This window comes from Pinus tabuliformis, chromosome 7 (genome assembly GCF_031772625.1).
Source record: "Pinus tabuliformis cultivar Carrire ecotype Pingquan chromosome 7, CPIR1, whole genome shotgun sequence".
Lineage (NCBI taxonomy): Eukaryota > Viridiplantae > Streptophyta > Pinopsida > Pinales > Pinaceae > Pinus > Pinus tabuliformis.
The window spans coordinates 1,036,782,666-1,036,806,751 of NC_142293.1; positions in this window are offsets into that span (position 1 = coordinate 1,036,782,666).

Consider the following 24,086-nt stretch of genomic DNA (forward strand, 5'->3'; position numbering starts at 1 on the left):
AAATATTTCCTTTCATGCCTCGTAGGAATAGAGACAATACAGGAAAATTATTACCCAACACCCCCGCCACATCACTGAGTCACCCTTCTCTCTTCTTCGGTGCCAATGATCCAGAAGAACCTATAGGTGAACCTCCAGAGATATATGAAAATCCTATAACAAAAGAAGAGCAAGAAAACATTCCTCCTGAGACCATGGCTGAACACAGGAATGGTATAGGAAATGAGAAGAGAATAGAAGGTGCCTTTCCCATCTGAGAGACAAATGGGGACACAAAAATGAAAAACATAAGTCCCTCAGCCTTACCTAACTTCCATGGATGGACCACTGAAGACCCTGATACCTGTAGAAATTTTGAATAATAAACACTCATTCAACAGAGATTATCTCGATTATACACTATTGCGGAATACATGCATAATACATAACCTCCTCTATGTTGATCATCAATTTAGCAACATCAAAAACAATGAAACATCAATCGCATGCACACATTAACATAGTATGTAACCTGGGGAAAGATTAAAGCTGAAAACCCCACACTATCTGTATATTAATGATTGTGAACATGTAACAATACATAGTACAATACTGCTCACAAGTATCCAGCACTATCTCCACCTATTACACACAAAACTAGCTCAGATTCGAACAAGTCACAGGTTCGAATCTACTCCGCTGCTTTGCCTGCCTCTATTGCACACAATACCAAGTGAAAATCACTCACACTGAAAATCACATGAGCACAGGCTATATCACTGGGCATATACTGCGCAATTCTCATGGGCATACTCAATCCATTGATTGTGCAAGATCTCATGCACAACTATAGTCACAACTGATAGCAATCTCAACATCTAACACCTGTCTCCACTGAACTGTACATGCACTGAGTTAACTGATGTATTCTTTAGTTGCATTATGAGTTAACAAATAGTGAATTAATTTAATCAATTAATTCACATCACTCATCACTAGTCTATTTGCAGTTAGACTAATTACAACTAGTTTAACCAAGTCAAATTGAACACAACTCCATCAACTCCACATCCAACTCCACAGAACTCACATGCATGAGTTCTAACTGATGTCATGCATGCAATAGCTCAACTGACTCATAAGAAAAGCGTATTTCCTTCTGACAGCTGCATGTGCCACATCTGTAGCTCAAACTGAAGTGCTTCAAGAGGATAAGATAAAGTTTATAGTCTAAATATTATTATGAGACAATAATATTTGACTTTTCTATTTTTAGCCTAGCAGTCTAAAAATAGACTTTGATCACTCCGCTGTGAACCAGAAATAGAAGTCCATCTATTTTTCCCAACATGACCAATCATCCATAAACAACATCCTGCGACTCATATACCATGATCCATATGTCTAAAAATAGACATAGTCTAAAAATATACTTTGTGCCATAATTTGCCTGCGGGCCCACTTAGTGAAGGCAACTCCTTTCCACTAAGCTCCATCATCTTGCTGCATTCTCAACACTCCCTCTCAACAAGATATGGATTATTAGCAACCCCTATCCTGCCTCGGTGGTATTCGAATTTGCTCCTGGTGAGTGCCTTCGTCAAGGTATCAGCATCCTGATCCTCCATTTGAATGTATGAAAGTAACATGATTCTCCATGCACACAATCTCTGATATGATGGTACCTGATGTCGTTCATTGAGCTCCCTACCCAATCTACATCCTCCTGTCTGTACCAAGATCCATATCCCAATGTGCCTCTCTTGAGCCTGCACACATGCGACTCCACCAACTGTCAATAAACAGTGGCATCCACTTCTTCTGCCGAAGTGGCATCCTCCTTCCTCCAACCTCCAGGAAGAGGAGTATCAACAGGCTTGCAGCCATGCATGTTGAACTTCTCCAGTATCTCTCGAGCATACTTACCCTGAGAAACAAATAGTCCATCACTGCACTGCCAAATTTTCAATCCCAGGAAATAATGAAGGAGGCCCAAGTCCTTCATTTCAAATTCCTTAGCAAGATCATCCTTGCATGAAAGTATCAACAACTCATCACCTGTTAGAATCAAATCATCTACATAAAGTACAATTATAAGCAACTTACCCTCCACCACAATCTGGTATAGGTTAGGATCCACCTCACTCTTGGAGAATCCAAGTCCGATGAAATAACTGTCTATCCGTGTGTACCAAGCACGTGGTGCTTGTTTCAACCCATACAATGCTCTCTTGAGCCTGCACACATGGGACTCGTTGCTGAAGATCTCAAAACCTTTGGGCTACTCAATGTACACCTCCTCCTCAATGACTCCATTGAGGAACGCAGTCTTCACATCCATATGATGAATGTGCCATCCCATCTGCACTAAGAGAGCAAGGATCATCCGTATGGAAGAATACCTTGTGACAGGTGCAAAGGTCTGCTCATAATCGATCCCATCTATCTGTGAAAAGCCTCGGGCAACAAATCTTGCCTTGTACTTCTCCACACTCCCGTCAGCTGCCTGCTTAACTTTGTAGATCCATCTCGAACCCACCACTGATTTCCCTTCCAGTCTAGGAGCAATATCCCATGCACTATTTCTAAAAATCGAATCATACTCTTCCACCATGGCATCTACCCATGCGGGATCCTCCACAACTTCCTCGAAAGAGGATGGCTCATTCACAACACATTTACTCATAAGAGCCATGTATCTAGTGTACCAATCAGGTGATTGTCTCTGCCTGCGTTGGGCTGTAGGTGGTCCTACAACTTTCTCTGCATCTTGAGCCAGTTGCTCAACTTCTGTCAAGTGCTTTCGCCCTCTGATGGTTGGTGCTGCATGAGTGGTCTCTTCCACTCCATGAACTTCATCCTGTGGCTGATCCACGTCCTAAAGCTCATCCTTAGGAACTAATAGCTCCTCATCTTCATGAAAGTTTATCTCCCTCTCAAGCGAACACTTCATGGCTTTCTCCTCTTAAAATTTTATATCCCGTCGCACAACAGTTTTACCATTGTCTGGCAAATACACACGATAGTTGTGGGGTGTATCAATGTGCCCCACAAATATCTCAACCTCTGTAGTCGGCTCCAACTTCTTCCTAGCATCCTTCGTCACATGCATGTAAATGTTAGCACCAAAAATCCTCAAATGAGAAAGATCAGGCTTCTTACTAGAATAAGCCTCCTCAGGTGTACTCATGCCAGGTATCCTGTGAGGACAACGGTTCTGCACATATACTGTAGTATTGCATGCTTCCACCCACAAGTGAAGGGGTAGGCCCCAATCATGCAACATCACCTGTGCAGCACCCACGATCGTTCTGTTCTTCCGCTCAGTAACCCCGTTCTGCTGTGGGTTATGGGGAGCTATGAGCTCTCTTCAAATCCCTTCTACACTGCAGAAATCCTTGAACTCTCTAGAGATGTATTCACCACCATTGTTGCTCCTAAGAGCCTTCACCTTCTTCCCCGACTCCTTCTTGACCAGTGCTTTGAGCTCACAGAACTTTGAGTATGTCTTGCTCTTCTTCTGCATGAAGAAGATCCAGCACTTACTAGAGAAATCATCAACAAAGATCACATAATACCTATGTTTTGCTATCGAAGCTGCTGAGAAAGTTCCACACATATTTGTGTGAATTCTCTCAAGGATTGTTGTGGCACGACTATCCTTCTCATGAAAGGTGGCTTTCACAAACTTTCCCAAAGTACACCCCTTGCACTGATCTGACTGTGCAAGAGTGCCTTTAGGAAGCCCTGTAGTGATCTGCTACAATATCTTCAAGGCTCCATGGTGAAGGTGACCCAATCTCCTGTGCCACAACTCGCCATCATCCCAACTCACCAATCCTTCTGCCTTGCATGCCATTGTTGTGCATCCATCTACATGCAACTGATAAAGGTTCCTCACTCGAGCCCCTATCTTCCAGGTTTCTCCAGTTGTCTTGCTGCGTAGGAAAGCCTTTCGCTTGCTGAAAACAACATCATACCCCTTGTCTTATAACATCGCCACAGAGATAAAATTCTTCTTCAATCCTGGAACATGCATCACTTTCTTCAATATGAAGGGTTTACCAGACTCCTCTCAAATGAAATGGTATCGATACCGGTCGCACTGTATCTACCATCATCGCCCATCTCGATGTGCACTCCAAGATCTTTGTCCTCCAAATCAGAAAACAAATCTCGATCTCCTCTCATGTGAAAAGACACACCACTATCCAAGAACCACACCGATCCCATCACACTTGAAACCAAGCATGCGATCAATGAAAAAACAAGCTCAAACTGCGAGGCTAGAGCCTCTCCTACTGCAGATCCATCAACTTGCTTGTTCTTCTTCTTCTGCAGACAATTAGTGGCATAGTGTCTGTGTTGGTGATAGTGAAAGCACTTCACCTTGGAAATGTCCTGCTTTTTGCCTTTTGCACCAGACTGAGAAGCTTTCTTGTTCTTCCCCTTCTTTGCTTTGGCAACCAAATCACAATTTACTTCATCAGGTCCCTTTGATGAAGATCTGTCCCTAGTATTCCGCCTGATCTCCTCCTGGACAAGATCTGACCAAAGTCTCTCCCATTCTAGTAATTTCTCCTGACCATTGATAGAGTCCTGATAGGAATTCCAACTCTTCGGAAGACCAAGGAGAGCCAAGCTCACCAAGTCCTCATCATTGACAATCACCCCCACACTTCCCAACTCATCCCTGCACTGAGTGAACTTTGTGAGATACTTTGGCATACTGTCTCCCTTCTCACATTTGATGTTTCTAAGTTTATCCTTGAGCGCCAGCTTCCTCTGATCACTCTTGATTTCGAATAGATCTATTAACGCTTTCCACATAAAGTATGGAGAAGCCTTTCCATGCAGGTTGGACACAATGTGATCCTTCACGCCCTCCAACAGAATCCTTCGACACTTTGCTGTCTTCTTTTGCCAAGCATCAACCTGCGCAGCATTAGTAGGCTTTGGGACATCAGTCTCTATGAAATCCTTTAGCCCATTATCATCCAATACTGCCTCCATCCTGTCCTTCCATGTAATATAGTTCAAGTTTCCCTCAAGAGCATACTCCAATCGCAATCCGTTGAAAGACATTGCCACGTTGATACCAAGAAAACACAGCTGCAAATTCAAATTCCACCAGCGCCAAACTCAACCACCTCCGATCTAAGATTCGTGAGAACAAAGTATTTCTTGTACAGAGATTAACTGTATGGGCTTTTACCGGTTATCTCACCTTCCAAAGGAAGGATGAATCTAGAGGCTACCTGGCCTAATTACAGACTCTGCCTAAAGAAATAGAATGTAAACACTTCCTAAATAGTAGATCTGATGATCAACAGCTCTGATACCATGTAGAAATTTTGAATAATAAACACTTATTCAACAAATATTATTCCTATTATACACTATTGTGGAATACATGCATAATACATAACCTCCTCTACGTTGATCATCAATTTAGCAGCATCAAAAACAATGAAACATCAATCGCATGCACACACTAACACAGTATGTAACCTGGGGAAAGCTTACAGCTGAAAACCCCACACTATTTTTATATTAATGATTGAGAACATGTAACAATACATAGCACAATACTCCTCACAAGTATCCAACACTATCTCCACCTATTACATACAAAACTAGCTCAGATCCGAACAAGTCACAGGTTCAAATCTCCTCCGCTGCTTTTCCTGCGTCTATTGCACACAATACCAAGTGAAAATCACTCACACTGAAAATCACATGAGCACAGGCTATATCACTGGGCATATACTGTGCAATTCTCATGGGCATACTCAATCCATTGATTGTTCAAGATCTCATGCACAACTATAGTCACAACTGATAGCAATCTCAACCTCTAACACCTGTCTCCACTGAACTGTACATGCATTGAGTTAACTGATGTATTCTTCAGTTGCATTATGAGTTAATAATTAGTGAATTAATTTAATCAATTAATTCACATCACTCATCACTAGTCTATTTGCAGTTAGACTAATTACAACTAGTTTAACCAAGTCAAACTAAACACAACTCCATCAACTCCACATCCAACTCCACAGAACTCACATGCATGAGTTCTAACTGATGTCATGCATGCAATAGCTCAACTGACTCATAAGAAAAGCATATTTCCTTCTGAAAGCTACATGTGCCACATCTATAGCTCAAACTGAAGTGCTCCAAGAGGATAAGATAAAGTTTATAGTCTAAATATTATTATGAGACAATAATATTTGACTTTTCTATTTTTAGCCCAGCAGTCTAAAAATAGACTTTGATCACTCCGCTGTGAACCAGAAATAGAAGTCCATCTATTTTTCCCAACATGACCAATCATCCATAAATAGCATCCTGCAACTCATAGACCATGATCCATATTTATAAAAATAGACATAGTCTAAAAATAGACTTTGCGCCATAATTTGCCTACGGGCCCACTTAGTGAAGACGACTCCTTTCCACTAAGCTCCATCATCTTGTTGCATTCTCAACAATACCTTATTGTTTGAGTTTTTTGTCCTTTGTCAAACTTATGACTATGCAGAAGATGATCAAAAGTTGAAACTCTTTCCCTCTACCCTCAAGGATGCAACACTGCATTGGTTCATGGGGTTACCTGGAAACAGTATCACAACTTGGGCTCAAATGCAGCAAGCCTTTAACAAAAAATACTGGGACTACTGTAGGTCAAAGGACATGAAGGGAGAAATCTTTTGGATGACCATGGGAAGTGATGAGTCTTTGGAAGATTATGAAGAAAGGTTCCAACTCAGTTATAAAAGGGCTAGGTGCACACTTGACCCCGAATCTCTGAAGCTGGTTCTGCTCCGACGAGTCCCTGAAGACCTTCTAGATACCCTCCATTTGCTAGCTGGAGAAGACATCTACCAACTACCTTATGATGACATAAATACTGTGTTTAGAAACCATTCTAGGGCAGCCCAGAAAAGAGGTAGGGGGAATCCACTTTCAGCTAGTGCCACCTTCTCCAAACATGAGTTTACAAATCAGATGGAAGACCTTAAAAGTGAGGTGAGACATACCATTGCCATGCAACTGGATACTTTTTGAATCCAACAGAAGAAAGAGGAAGCGGAGAGGACTTTGGCCATCTTTTATCCCAGATGCACAAGGAAGCATCCTAAGAACGAGTGCCCATTGCACTCAGTAGAGGTATGTTTCTTTTGTGAGGAATACCACCCTACAAACCAGTGCCCAACCTTACCCAGACTTAAAGCTATGTACCAAGGGGTTGAAGGAGCCACCGAACCACTCTACTTCCTCAACCAAAGGAGGCCACATGGATCCAGACCTTACCAACAAGAGATGCAAGGGACATCCCAATCTTATTACAACCCCGACCAATCCACTCACATACCTTCTTGGGGTCCCCCTGCTCATCCTTCCTGGTCCACACCCCCTCCTTGGTCATATCCATCTCAATACCATACTCCACCTGCTGCTCATTCGTTTCATTCTCATGTTCAGCCACAACCTCAGTGGAATGCACCGCAACAGGGGTGGAGGCCCTAGTACAACTCTCCTCCTACCATTTCGCCTCCACCACCTGCTCAACCACAACCATTACCTCTTGCTCCTCCAAGACAACCCTAGATGCCTGCTCAACCGAACTGGAATTCCAATAACAGATAGGCCCAGCAAGTATATACTAGAGAGACAACATGCCCTACCTACACTATGGAGATCCAGGAGATCAACCTATGATCTAGGAAGGTCCTCCCAGATATCCAACCTCCTCCTAAGGAGGATGAAGCAGAGGAACAGGAAAGTGAACCCAAAGCCATTCCACCCTTTCCTGAGAGACTAACTGGAAACACACAACCAAACCCAGAAGAGACTAAACTTCTGGGAGAACTTAAACAACTGTGTGTAAAAATATCACTTCTCCAACCCATCAAGGATGTACCAATCTAGAACAAATTGATCAAAGAGAAGTGTTTCAGGCACCCAGGCAGGTGCAAGAGAGATGCCCCAACTATCAATGTCATAGGACAATTGTCCGACCTAATGTTGGGACAAGTAATCTGTCCAAAATATTTGGACCCTAAGAGTCTTGTAGTGGATGTCCCCATCAATGGTAGCATAATCCCCCATACCCTAATTGATCTAGGGGCTGCCATTAATGTGATGACTAGGGACACTATGATCAAACTTAACCTTTAGTGCTCCCTAAGAAAGACCTCGAAAATACTGCAATTATCATACCACTCCACTGTGACTCTTGAAGGGACTGTGGAAGATGTCCTGGTCTCTGTTGATTCTTGGGAGTACCCTGTGGAATTTTTGGTCCTTCAGCCAAAGGAAAAACTCACAAGATACGCCCTCATTTTGGGAAGGCCTTGGTTAGCTATTGCAGATGCTTACATCAGTTGTCGAGCTGGGAGCATGACCATTAAGAATGGGCCAATGTCCAAACAACTAGTCCTATATCCTCCTACCCAACCTTTGCTCGAACATGACTTACCTCTCTGGTTGGAGGAGGAAGATGAGGATGAAGTCTACTCTGCACCAATGTGCACCATGGAAGCCACCAGGGGAGGTCCTCAAACTGAGGATGACCTCATTGAGAATTTAATTCAAAATCCACCACCCAGTGTGCTGCCATTTGAAGAGTTGGTAAGAGACACCCAAGCCAGTGCTTTAGTGGATCTCTGTGTGGCTGATCCGACCTCTTCCCAAGTTAAGAATGTGGAATTTGGCCCTGAAAGAACCTTGAAGATCAACTCATCCCTATCTCCCTCTCAAGAGAAGGAGCTGTGTAGCTTATTGAACCGCCATTTGGATGCTTTTGCTTGGAGCTATAAGGAGATGAAAGGAGCCCACCCTTCAGTCTGTACCCATCACATTTACATTAAAGAGGATTGTAAACTAGTCAGGCAGCCTCAAAGGAGAATGAATCTAGCCCTTAAGGACATTGTCAAAGAAGAATTGCAAAAGTTGTTGGATGCAGGATTCATCTACCCCATCTCTAACAACGAGTGGGTTTCTCCTTTGGTGCTTGTGCCCATGAAAAACGAGAAGTGGACAATTTGTGTAGATTATCGAGAACTTAACAAAGCTACAAAGGACCATTTCCCTTTTCTTTTCATAGATCAAGTGTTAGATGGCCTGGTAGGGAAGAAGTTCTTTTCCTTCCTAGATGGGTTTAATAGGTATAATCAGATCCAAATCGGCCCACAAGACCAAGACAAGACCACTTTCACTTGTCCATGGGGTACCTTTGCCTACTGGGTCCTTCCCTTTTGGTTATGCAACACTCCTGCCACTTTCCAGAGAGCAGTACTGAGCATATTTGCTGAGCTGGTTCATGATTCGGTGGAAATATATAAGGATGACTTTACTCCTTATGGGTCCATCTTCCAAGAAGTAGTGACTAACCTGGGAAACCCCTAGGGATTTTTGGGTTGAAACCCTAGCAGATTGAAAGTTATCTATTCAAAGAAACACACATTCACACAGCCATTATGCTATTATAAGCAAATTCTATTGTAAAGGGTACGTACCTTAGGTCCTACGTTTGAGAAGGCCCTTAGGGTCCAAACCCTTCTTGGAGTTTCCTTCTTCTTTTTTTCCTGCAAAACAACCAAATCCAAAGAACACAACAATATATGGACAAAAACTTATAAAGAAACCATCTTCATGTTATAAATAAAGGTAGTTAGTTATGAAATCCAATCAACCATTTACATATGAATTCTAAACATGAATATCATAAACATAAAGAAGATTTATATCGGGAACCAAGACATGTCTTTCTTTTATTATAGACAAATAAAGTACATAAAAAAGAATAATTTCACCTGAGTCACCTTCAGCAGGCTCCAAGCAAAGCTTCCTTCCGGATCCGTTCCAGCCTCAAGCCTTTAACAAACTCCTTCCATGACTCACTCCATGATGTCATAAATGGTGGATGAACATCAACACACAAAGAAACAAGGGTTTCCTGTACAAATGGGGGAAGTGCAGAAGGCACAAGGGACTTCAAACCTGGTCAAGGGAAAAATCTCAGCATAATAACCTTTCTCTCTCTTCTCTCCTCCCTTAGGCCTTCCCTTTGAGGTCTTTTTATACCTCTCCCAAAGTAGTTTTTTAGTTGGGAGTTGGTTGGGAACAGTTGGGCCACGGGCACTAACAGGTGATCAGCAGGTAAAACCCGCGATCTCCTCCAGAAAATAAGGAGTTTTATATTTTTTTAAGTGTTTTAATACATATACGTGGGTTGGGTATACACAGACCCATGTATACACACGTTTAACTCAGGGCAATGTTGCGTATAAGGGATAAAACACTGTTTTTTAAATTTTAGGACCAGGTCTGGAAGGAGGGGTTGCCCTAGGCCATGAGTGCAGCATCACAAACCATAAGAGTGAGATTTGGAGCTATAATAGATGCCCCCTAATATATGAGGTCAGAAGGGGTACATGATGCCCGAAATGTATTATGCAAGTACATGGAAAGGAAATCTGTCAAAAACCGAGGAGGACTTCACCAGAATTCAGCCTGCCAAGCCACCAAAGGAGATCAAAAAGAAACACTGTCTGAGGCGGGCATACCCATGCTCAGAAAAAATAAAGCATGTCTGCATATCAAGTACAAGCAGATCCACTAAGTATACAAGTATAAAGGACTGGAAAATAAATATTGGATCATCTGATCATGATGAACAAGTACATGTCTAAATATCACATATAAGACTGTCAATGATGCTGAAAGATGCAACGGTTCACTGACATCAAAGACTGATCCCAAAAGATACCAACTGAACATGATGGAATAGGATGGTACTACACTGCAAACTTAGGTGCCGACATATAGAATGTCACCATGACTGACTGCAACATATAAGGTGGAGTGGTATCAACTAGCAGCAACAGAAGCAACTGTCAAGTGAACCAATGAATGCTGATACAACCTGAGGTCTTCACCGACCGCCCTGGTACATTTCTACACCATGGGAATAAATGATCTAAAGTCGACCATGTGAGAAATCGTTTGATTTTCGGTCATTGATGTATACCGTTAACAAACGCGAGACTACTCACCGATAATGATAATGAGTGTCAAGGTACCCAATACAATCTAACAAGTGTGAATAGATGAGCTGGAGTCGAACACCTGTAAGAATCTATCGATCAGGAGACAATGATGGTTTCCCACTGTCGATAGCGAAGGATCTGCCACTAATGACTGCAAACCCCAAGGTACTGCCAAATGGACTCTAGATCTTTGCCCTAGAGCAATGAGTCGGAGTCGATAGGGAAAGATTCGCTAGAAGTAAGGCATTAAGGCATCCTTCATCAATCTAGCGCGAGTGTAACCCGTAGACCAATAATGTGGAAGGAATCGGACGAAAGAGATGTAGTAATCGAATCGAAGTATGTTTCTGGCATACACAAGATGTGGCTAGCTCACGACAGAAACCCTCTGAACCAACCAATAATGAAAGTTGACACAGAGGCGAGGTATCCACCAATAGGGTCAAATGGAAACCAAGGTACTGCACGAATCCCAATGTGTGATAATGTAAGCTGATGTCGAACACAAGGGAAACCACTCAGTCAAAGACCCATGATACTGATTGATGCTGAGCATAAGGTGACCTATCAATAATGAAAATAGGGCCAGGGTGCAGCTCTAGGCCTGTCCTCAGAGCAAGGTGTCGTCGTTGATAAGGACAAGACCCGCCAAAAAGAAGTCAATGGGGACCTTCTCAAACCAGCATGAGTAAAGGACCAATATAGCTGATGTGATGATAGACATGATACTGACAACCAGGGATGGTCGACTGAAAAATGAGTCAAGAGACACCGCAGAAAGGCTGACTCATGCTAACTTCCCTTGAACAAAAGCACGACTCAATGTGACTATGTGGCAGCATATCATGACTCTGTATAAGTTCGTCATGCAAGAGGCATGAAAGAACCCTCCATATGATTGGAAGAGATAACCAATCGGGGGAGAAATGACTCAATAACAAGGTTAAGGCGTACCTAAGTCAAACTAAATCCCGCCCAAATGGAGGAGACTTTGTTTTGAGTGCTTTGTTCAAGGGCGACACGACTGACTCTAGCTGCCAACAATAAATGGAAATAATGTCCCGTTCCCGCTCTTTTTTGGAATATTTATTTTTTTTGTCTTTTTCTGTTAAGCTTGAAAAGGAATAAAATAATGCTATGGTATAGTGGAAAGAACGAGTGTTGGTGAAATAGATGATCTAGTTCCTAGGAATGGAATGTTCCTATGCTCAATGCAGGGAGGCGAAAACTAGTCAGTGACACTCAAAGGTGTGTTCCTTCCACGGGTCAAGGTGTGTCAAGCTGCAGAAGTCAAAGGTATGCAAGGTTGATTTTGCAGTCGTCATGGTCAAAAGTTGGCTTAAACACGAGTCCAAGTGAAGCCAGCTCTAGGCCAAAAGGTGCAAGTGGTCAACATGCAATGCAGTAGTACAACTCAACACAAAGGAGCCTCTAGGGTATAAGGCCAGAACGAAGCGAAGAAGCAAAGAGGAATGAGTCTTCAACGCATAAGTCATGGTGGGACTACAGAGGACTCCCGAGCCTACTCAAATCGGAGCAGCATGGGAAACAAATGTCAGTGAGGTGCTAACTACGATGCCCATGTAAAGGATGGCTCTACCATCATGTCATGATTTAAAGAATCAGTGAGTGAAGATGGCTTACGAACCATAACACGATGGGGTCGACCCTATGGCAGATGTATCGGAAAATGGAGGCTAGTATGCATAATGCAATGGAAAAATGGTGTCCCTAACCTATATGCCAGTGAGAAAACGATACTTGCCATGACGGGTCAGCAGTCATGGAACCGTCTCGAAACTGAAAAATGTCCAAAATGTCCTGAAAAACAAACCAATCTCGACATTCGAAGCACCCAAGTTAAAAGTCACATGAGGCTAAATAAAATAAAATTTTGAATTTTTTTTTCATTTTCAAAGCTTATAAAAGAGATTTTGGACTCACCATTTTTACCATTGAGTTTGAGAGCAAAGGATTTGGAGCAAAAGGAGCAAACTTCCCATAGCCAGATTCAACCGTTCAAATTCATCAAAAACCCCCAGGTAGCTCTTATACTTAGCTTGCAATTGATTGTGACTGGTTTTAAGATTTTTGATTAATGTTTAACAGTTGAATTTTTTGCCCAAAATTTCTCTGCGGCGTATATGCGGGTTGGTAATATGAAAGCCGTGTACACGCAGGCCCTATACGCGACTGTGTGCACAGGGACCCGCGTATACGCCGTGAACAATTTTTAAACAAAAACTAACGGTTACAAATCATTTTTTTTCGGAATGACTGTCACGTGGTGTGAAAGAGAGCATGCAGCGGTGGATAATGAAGTTATGAACAGTACAAAAGCTTTAGATGCCCTACGAGGATGCGGTTTGCTTAAATTCTTCAAATTGCTGAATATGAAAGCAAACACACGTCTGCTTGAGATGCTCATTGATTATTGAGATGTCAAGGAGGAAGCCTTTATGATCGATCAGGTGCCACTTAGGGTAGAAGTGGAGGATATCTATTTCATCACGGGCCTTTCCCGAAGGGGAGAGGTAGTACATTCCCCGGGCAGGACATGGAGTAGTCTCACGATAGAGGACTATGTACAGATATATTGCCTGGGACATCCCAAGAAGGTTGGGAGCCATATTTCCATCACACATGTGGTGAGTTTATCATTGAGGATAATCCTGTTCACCATAGCTCGAGTGAATGGATCGTCCTCTCTGCATCAGGCATCATGGCTGACCATGAGCATGGCAGTTGACTGTCTCACTACTGTGTTCGACTGGTGTACTCCTCTTCTGGCCAACATGAAGAGCCAGCTCACTTCTATCAGGAGGCGACAGACCAAAAACTTTGGATATGGGACTATCCTGTGTACTTTCTTTTTCGAGAAGGTTCCTGCACTCCGCCCCAGGGTAGCAGTTTCCATCAGCACCCCACGCGATCCACGCATGGGTCGGTGGGCTGATCTGATGAAACGTCTGGGGGGTGGGGAGGTCCCAAGGACTGCCTTCGATGATGACTTCTTCACCTGGTGGGATCAGCAGATCATCGCCATGGATGACTACCCCTATGTTGGGCTGGATTTTCGAGGAGATCCTGATCTAGCGTTACCACCGAACGCAGCATGGGGCGAGATTGGTAAGAATTTTTTGATTTTATGTTTTTTTTTGGATTTTTCAAATATAATGACGAATTTTGAAAAATATTTTTGATGAGATTCAAATGACTGATATGGTGATCATGTTCCAGAAATTGGGCCAGTACGACCAGATGGGTTCCCTCGGCATGGACGGCGTGGCCGAGGAGCCGGAGAGGCGGCTGCTGATATAGAACGGACTCTAAACAATGTCCAACGACACTTGGCGAGACTGAGCTACCGAGTACCGATGGCCGCCATAGAGGACCTTCTTGAGGATATGCAGCATCATGTGGTTGTGTTGTGGCCAGCAACAACCCCCCCCCCCCCCCCCCCCCCTTTTTTCATTTAAGTGTTGTCCAAAATACTAAATGAATGGGGACCCTTAGTTAAAACTTTAGGAAAAGCTAGAGTTTCCTTTCTTCGAAATAAGGTTACCATCGTAAGCTTAGGAAGATCTTTTGAATACTTTAAAACCTAAATTTATGATAAGAAAAATCTTTAAAAAGTCACATCATAAAATGACAGAAAAACTCCTCCATTTGGGAATAATCCTGGTATGTGAAAGATTCCCGTACTAAGAGTATATCGCATCGCAATAAAGTAGTGCCAATGGGAAAGCCTTCAAGATTTTCCGATTTGCGATAACCCCAATCGCAAGATCGCATATCGCAGGAATGGGCTAACAAAAATATGGCAAGCATAAAACTTCTGCGATCTGTGATGTGTGCGATATTGCGATAATGCGATGTGTGCGATATTGCGATAGCGCGATGGTGTGATAATGCGATGTCACGATCTACGACAATTGTGAACCAAATCGCAAAATCACCCCATCACGAAACTTTCGGGTGCGTTATTAAAGAAAAGCCACTTACCATAATCTGACTTAAGATCATGCGCTTTTAATGATAATAAAGGAATTAGTTGTCATATATTAAATGTAGACGCGTGCTTTTGCAAAGAATTATTTCACGTAAGGTGGCATATTTGATATATCTGTTGCATTTAAGACTCTCCCATCACCTTTCTTGATCAATCATTTCCATTTGTGAGCTGCAGGAAAGAAGAACGAAAGGCGATACAAAGCCATACGCAGGAAGAAATGGGAAAGAAAAGTAAGGCTCAGGGCTCTGAGGTGAAGGAGATGGCACCTTTATATACAGACACAGCTTGTAATAGAGACGCGGGGATATCAACGTGGGAAAGCATGTACAGACTCCTTGAAGAAGAAAACTCCAAAATAATGAAGGTCATCGCTGTTGCAGATTCACAGGGCTCTTCCGAAGCATCCTTAGAAGAACTGGCGTGCTCATTCCTTCATCGGATAGCAACAAGGCCTAAAATTCTCCCATATACGGATATGATCTAGTGGATACTTGACAATGCAGAAATGAACGATAGATAGTTCAAAATTCAAGGACATGGGCTGATCGGGTCATTCGCTGCACAAGACTTAAAGCTCATGTATCATCTTCCTGAACTGCAGGCGACTTACAATGCACAATTCATTAAAACATTTGTGGTAGAGAACCCAAACCTATCAGAGACCACTAAAGATTGGTCCAGAAAAGATGAACCGCTCAAAAAGGATAATAACGGTATGTACAGCACTAGTTCCCTCACCTCTCCGTATTGTTTTGCTGCGGCCATGCTTTGTAGATTATTTGGGATGCCAGATATCAATAAGTTTTCGTCTGAATGGTTACCATTGATTGATGCTGCCACAAATGCCGTTATTATAGATTGGGCCAAGATCTTTTCTGATAACCTGTTCACAGCTATTATCAAATACCGGTCTAAGAGATCCATGTCTCAAACGATCTATCCTCCTTTTTACCTATCTGCATATGTTATGGATTCTATTTGTTATGTGTCTAAATTTCCCTCTATGGGTTGGAAATGGACAACTCAGGACCCATTACCCATACATGTCTATCATAAGATATTATGGGATTCTCAGTTCATTCCGCATTTCTACCAAAATTGTCATGGGATTATTTTACCCATATATAGAATGATGTATGATAAAGAACCCCCGAGGTGCTCACCTGAGGCATAGACAGATATCATCCCCATCGCAAGATGGTTCGGGGAAGAATGGTTCACCTATATTAGAGTATTTGGAAGCACCGTCCCTCCTCATGTCCTACCTTTGTATATTCCTGACAAACTGCTGGCTCGAGAAATTGCATATCAAACCTGTTCAGAAGGTGGCCTAACCAAAGACCTAAAACACAAAAAGAAGGCCATATGGCCCCAATTTCTTGTAGCTTGTGGGGCCTTTTCATTGTTCGATGTGGGTCACGTGTTCACCGAAGTGGAGAATATGACGTGTCTACAATTATTTAAATTCCCGGCAAGGCCATTTGACCCAAATAAAGTTGCCCAAGATTTCACAACGAACGTCAAGATAAAGATATTCGTTGGAAAGAAGGATCTATTTGATGATTTATTTCAGAATAAAAGCTCACTCCAGGAAATTTTGCGGGAAGCTCAATAGCAACTGTCTCCAGATTACCTCCAAAAATTCATGGTATACAGGGAAAGAAGACTCGCCACTGTTCCTCTAGAAAAGCTGCAACTACCTGCCAGAGAACCTACTCCAAGCATTAGCCTTAGTGAGAATTCAAGTGTTGCTGGATCTAAATCTAGGAGTGGACAAGAGATGCCTGAGCATTCTAAGAAATCCGTAAACGACCAAGATAAAGGTGAAGAGTTAGCTAAGGACACCGCTCAGTCAATGGAATTTCCACGGTAGCAAGTTATCGCCTCCCCGTCAAGGGATGTTCCCCCCTCTCATCATTGAAGCACCACCCGTCACAACAGAATTAGACAAAGAATGGGAAACCTTCAACGAACTGATCAATCTTGAAGGACAGGCCCCAAAAACACCTGTGAGCAATACACAGGTAGCACAAGAAGTGGGCTCAGCGTTGCTCTTCAACGAGTGGGACGATCAAATCAGGGAGGCAAAACAAGCAGAATGGAAGCTGAAGGCACAGGAAAAGGAAAAAGCGGTCCAAGCACTAGACAGGTTAAATTGGGAGTGTTATTGGGCATACTTAGTGAAGTCGCATAGTCAGCAGATGACTGTGAAATATATCATAAATGCGGCTGAGAAAGTAGTGCCAGCTCTCATAGATTCTGTTTTCTCAGACCAGCTCAAAGCAGAAGTCAACCAACCGACTCTCCTCAAGCCCATGATGAATGCATGCAGTTTTAAGGATTAGATTCAGAAGTAACCTTGTTTAGAATGTTGTTTTTTCTTTAAAATTAGATTAGAAAAAGGGCGGTCGTTTGAAAACCGCATCCTAAATTTTGTAGATTGACTATTATTAGAATTAGGAAGTAGTATTTTAAGCCTTCTCATGCATTTGGAGAAGGGTCCAGAAATTTGTCAAAAACTTGTCCTCAGAACATGCACTTCTGCACCCTCAGAGGAGGTTTTGATGAATGGATGGATCGAGGTTTATTAATGTTTTCATTTGATATCTGCTACTGATGTTGCACTTCTGTACTCTTAGTAGATGTTAGAACAAGTAGAGATAAATCATTTTTGCTTGAAGCTTATGAGTAGGACTAGTCATAAATGGTACTTTTATCTCTTGGCCATTTCTGCTTATATTCTTGAAGTGATATACAGTTTTTAGTTGTTTATTTGTTATTGCATGAATGTGTGAGTTACCATTTGGCACTTTTGTATGGTGGAGTCATTTATTTATATTTGATATATGAATAACTTATTATGCGATATGTTGTTCACAACTGTTTTGCCCAACTTTTTATGCAAAGTGGTTCATATTAATTGATTTCCATTCTTATGATAGCTGAATGATCTTTATTACCAGTTATTGTTTGAAATCTCTTTAGATCGCATAATGGAAGAAATACACCCCGGGTTAGCATAGATTAGATGTGTTGTTTTCATTAGATTACAATATCATAGAATTAGATTAAAGTAGCTTAGATCAAAACTCTTAGATTAGCATAATCCAACTTTGCACACACACACCCTTAGATTGGGAAACTGGTCCCATTATCCCCAGTCGGACCCGCTATACCAAACGGATAAGGAGCTGCCAACCAAGGTCTGGACCGGGTGGGTATCCCCCTTGTTGTCGACCCGATTTTTGGGGCTTCAGCAGGTTGGCATGCCACGTGACTGGGTTTGCACTTTTCGGCGTGTGGCCAATGTGATAGTTACATACTTAGTCGCTCATCCTGAGCCGGGGTATTAGATATGCCGGACATGATTATGGGCATTTGAGTCCCAATTTTGTATATTTTTTGACACACATATGTACAATGATATACATATATATATATATATATATATATATATATATATATATATATATATATATATATATATATATATATATATATACAGTTTGACTTTTTGATGCTTGATTTTATTGTGATGAATGATTGATGTGCCAGTCTAATGCTGATTAACGATAGAATCAGCTAACCAATTATGAGATCTTGGAATGTGCAAATAATTAATATAAGTAAATGATCTTTGCAACAACCTCACCCTTAAATAATGGTGATATAAACATGGATCCCTTACCCGATAAATGTTGTTTAATTGAGACACTATCAATTGAGAATCAAGATACACTACCAACAAGACGATCTCATGAGAGATTGCCTCGGATAATAAATTAATAATGGTAGTATACTCAGCAATATTGTTTGAAGCAGGACCGATGCATACGCCTCTTGATACCATCAATTGACCAGTTGGATAATAGAGTACCCAAGCTGAGGAAGCGAGATTCCGAGTGTGCCGACTAGCACCATCGACGAACCCAAAATAGACCAAGTCATCCATCAACACCTGCCATAGCAGACCAAAAAGTGTTGATATCAAAAACTCTCGATAACATATGTACAAATATACATAAAATACAAAGAAGCCATTGCCTGGCCAAAACTAAGCAAAGTACTTCTTTAGGTAGAGCCCGTTTTTGGGCTTCGCCAGCTTGTTTCCCTCAAAATCGATTAACTCATACGACCCTTTTTCTAAAACTCATTTCATAATGAAAGGACCGTACCACATAGGCTTAAACTTGCCTGCCCCGAAGGTGTCTTTATCTTGGTCATAGACCAGGACAAGATCACCTTCAGAAAAGACTCGAGGATGGACAGATTTATCATACTGCGTTTTAACCCTTTTCTTATGAGCCTCATTCACCGTGGCAACATCTCGACGCTGCTCATCGAGATGTTCCAAGTGAAGTAGGCACTCTTCGAGACTCGAAATCTCTGGAAGGAGCTCAACAGCTAATTTAAGAGATGTAATTTCACATTCAACCGGAAAGATCGATTCCATCCCATAAACCAACTGAAAAGGTGTAAAACCAGTAGCCATTTTCACGGAGGTTCGGTATGCCCAAAGAGCCGAATACAACATAACGTTCCAATTGGATCGATTTTTGTCGATTGTCGATTGGAGGATCGTCTTAAGAGTTTTATTGAATACCTTGACCTGTCCATTGGCCTGAGGATAATAAGGAGACGAATGCTCCTACAGGAAACCTAATTTGAGAGCCAATTCAGACATCAGTTGATTCTGGAAATGACTGCCATGATTAGTGACAATCTGTCTCGAGATACCGAATCTTGAGATAACCTGATTGAAAAGAAACAATGTTGCCATGTCACTATCATTCTTATAAGTAGGCATGGCCTCAGCCCACTTCCTAAAGTAGTCTACAGCCACGATAATGTACCTGTGATTCGTCACTGAACCTGGATTACAAGTCGTAAAATCAATACCCCACTTAGTAAAGGGACCGACAGTGACAACGGGAAAAAGAGGAGCTGGATGCACGTGCATCTTCTGAGTAAAAATTTGACAAGGGTGACAGCATTTGACTGCTTGCACATAGTCTTTAAAGAGTGAAGGCCGAAAATAGCTGGCATGTAAGATGCGCTGGGCTGTAGTAAGCCCTGATAGATGACCACCACAAGCTCCACTGTGGCAGTCATTGAGCACTGACTCTGCTTCCTCTAAGGTTAAACACCGTCAAAGGATTGAATCAACCCCTCAATGGTATAATGTGTCACCAATGATAACATAGCTTTTAGCCAGGTGACATAATTTTCGACGTTCATCCTTGGAGAAGGTAGAGGGAAACTTCGAAGTCTGGAGATAGACAATGATATCTCCATACCAAGGGTCGAGTGAAGAGATGAATAATAAATGTTCGTCGGGAAAACTTTCCTCATAAACAGTATCCTCTCCACAAGGTAGCTCAGAAATTAGCTCCGCGAAAACCATGGTTTCTTAGAATTTGCAGACAAGAACTCGAGATCAAATTCTTGCAAAATGACTATCCATCGATTATATTTGCTCCCAATCACTTTCCTATTGAGGACAAATTGAAATGGATTGACTGCCGCTAAGACAAAAGTTTTGCGTAGCAGGATATAATGACGGAGCCGCTGGACAGCATGGACAGTTGCCAAGGCCAACTTCTCAACTGGAGAATAGTGAAGTTTAGGACATATTAAGCCTTGGCTCAAATAATAAATCACATGCTCGATGAGAGCATCATCCTCCTAAATGAGAACCATACCAATGGTTGATTCTGCTGCAGCAAGATCTAAAAGGAAGTCTCTACCATAATCTAGTGGACTCAAAAACGGAGCAGAGACTAATGCCTTTTTCAAAGCATTAAACGATCGCTACGCAAAGTCATCCCATACAAATGGAACTCCTTTCCATAGCAAACGCATGAACCCTTTAGTGATCTCGGCATAGTTTGCTATAAACCGTCTTAAGAAATTAGCCTTCCCTTGAAGACTTTGAATATGTCGAATCGAGGACGGGGGAGGCAACTGAACTATTGCCTCAACCTTGAAGGGATCAACCAGAATCCCTTCATTGGACACGATGAACCCTAACAACCGACCGGACGTAACCACGAAAATGCACTTGTTGGGATTCAACTGAATTTTATAAAAACGACATCGCTCGAAAACCAATCGAAGATGACTAGGGTGATCAGTTCTCTTTCGAGAACGAGCAGCGAGATCATCCAAGTATGCCTCGATGACATGTTTGATGTCGTGGAAAGCATATGACATGGCCCACTAAAAAGTGGCTCCAGCATTTTTAAGACCAAAAGACATCTTTCTATATGCAAAGGTACCCTAGGGACATATAAAGGCTATCTTATGTTGATCTTCAGGACGGATAGAAATCTGATTATAACTCGAAAAACCATCCATGAAGGAAAAAATCTCATTACCCGCACACTCGTCGATAATCTGATCAATGAATGGTGTGGGGTAATTATCTTTCGGACAAGCCTTGTTTAAGTCCCTAAAATCGATGCATACTCGGATTGTTCCTTGCATTTTATCCATAGGGACTGGATTAGAAACCCAATCAGTAAGAGGAACAGGGTATATGAAACCCGCCTTTAGCAGCTTCTCAACATCAACTTTGATAGTTGCTGCTTTCCTAGGGTTAACTGGCCGAAGCCTTTGAAAAACTAGTTTGGCATTCTCATACGTCTTGATCTCATGTTGAACTATAGAAGGATCAATGCCAGGCATTTCCTCATAAGACCAAGCAAATACATCTCGAAATTCCATAAATAGGTCGGTGTAAATTTGAATTTCTTTAGGGGAACATTCAATTCCGATGAAGAGATTCTCGATCACATTAGGGTCTCTAGAGATGTTTATAGGTATCATTTTTGAAATCACCGACATATTACCTTCGACACGAATGTGTGCTGGAGCCAAAGGGTTTGACACCGTACAAACATCACTAGTGAAGAGCTCGGAGAATCTAGATTCTATTTCCTGCAATGGAGGAAGAAAGTATGACCGATGGTGTAAGTCTTCCCAAGGTCGATCTATACCCATGATTACTTCGAGGATTGCTTCTTCAGAAGGTAAAACTGAATCTAAGCAGTCCAAAGCAGAGGTAGAATCAAGGCTTCAAGCCGAGGCCACATCACCTTCTAACTCCTCTTTGGAAAAAGGAGCAGAGTGGTTGTCTGCAGAGTCTACGATAGACTGATATCTAAGCTTAGCTGTAGATATATGGAATTCCATTCCATTCACTTGTCCTTCAACTAATGTGGTCGTAGGTGAAGGCAAGGTCCAAGGGTTTGAAAAATAACGAGTTCGAAAGAACTCTTCTCGAGGAGACTCCTTAGATGATGAAATGGCATTGATTTTAGCGAAAGGAGAGGGAAAATCAAAGGTACCCATCAATGAGGAATACATTCCCACTCCTAAATTCTCAGTAGGCAGGCAAGGGTTATCCATTAAAGGAACAGTAGAGTCAGAGCTTGCTTGAGGATCGACTGGACAATAATCCATTTGATCAACCTTAACGATTTTCCCCTCATGAGGAAAGCAAATGACACAAAACAAAGTCGAAACAATGACATCCATTTCATATACCTAGTTCCTTCCTAATAGGAGATTATAGTCTAGGTTAGCATCTATGACTTTGACTTCAATATTGACGACCTTCCCCCCAACACATATAGGAAAGGCCGGGATAATCCCATGCGGCTTATGAGAATGACCATCAAATGCAAGATGGTGGGTGAAGGAACAGCCGAAGGTGATCCAATAGCCTTCAAGCATGACATCGACATGACGCACGTGGAAGCTCCTTCATTTATAACGGTACGAAAAACGTTGATTTTCCGGTATGTAGACTTTATTTGGAAAGCCATATGATGAGGGAGTCGCTTTTTGACATTTAACATGTCAAAAGTGAGCACTAAAGAGTTATTTGGATCAACTGCTCCAATCGCGGAAGGTAAAGCACTTCGCTGAGCCGGACATGACTGGAGAACCTCTAAAGCGGACATGGCACATGGACTCTGAGCCAGATCCTCCACAATGGAGTAATTCTGGGCGGCCCTGGAATTAGGATTAATAGTCACGCATTTAGCAGAACCTTTCGGTATCCGTGGTATAGTCTCAATAGGGGGTCGCTCAATATGAAGGTTGGTATTTCCGGGAACAGTCTTGTCCTTGGAAGTTTCAGCTTCACCATAATCACGTGACCGAGTAGTCACACGGACGTTAGAACCCATCATGAAAACATTCGATGATTTTTCCCCTTCCTGGTTGCCCCCTGCGGAGGTACCTAGATTTGAAATCACACCAGCAAGAATTCGTTGCCCTTGGGGAAAAGGGTTTGTTAACACAGCCTGAGAACTAGAAGTCCCTTGTTGTCCCAACAAGCACTGAGCATCTTCAATCTTATGGCAGAGATGAGTTAAATGGTCTCCACTGCACAACTTGCATGGAAACTTGACTTTCTTTCTAGACTCATTTCTACCACCACCAGCGTTGTTGCCGGATTTATTTGCATCAGGCTTCCCATCCTGGTTCTTTCTCTTACCTCATCCTTTATTTTTCCCATTGGAATTTTGATTTCCTTTGGGGTTATCGGATTGGATGACATTAATTGAAGAAGTTTGGGAAGCTGGGGGATTAGACGATGTGACTTGGTTGTTAGAAGTAGCTTGTAAGGACAACTGCTGCAATTGGTTCAACAAGTTCACGGTAGTTGTGTCTACCGACCCAACAATACCATCCGCATGGGGACCTGGCTTCGACTTAGCTGTGTCAACCTTAGACCCAGGAGCATCTGGCAAGTATTTTTTTAGGATCCTAGACCGAGAGTAGAACAGTTCTAATTGCTGGGCCCTAAAAATGGCTTGCTCCTCAGAATAGACTCCAGACATGGAGACATCCTTGGAGATATCAGGTTGTAAAGATTTCAAAAACCATTCGAGACGGTACTCCGGAGGGATTTTGGCTTTAATGAGCTTGTTTCTCTGTCTCCATTCCTGAATATGGTCAGAAACATGAGTTGCCTTATCCTGACGAAAAGTGGCCAGAAGTTCAGTTCTGGCATCATAACG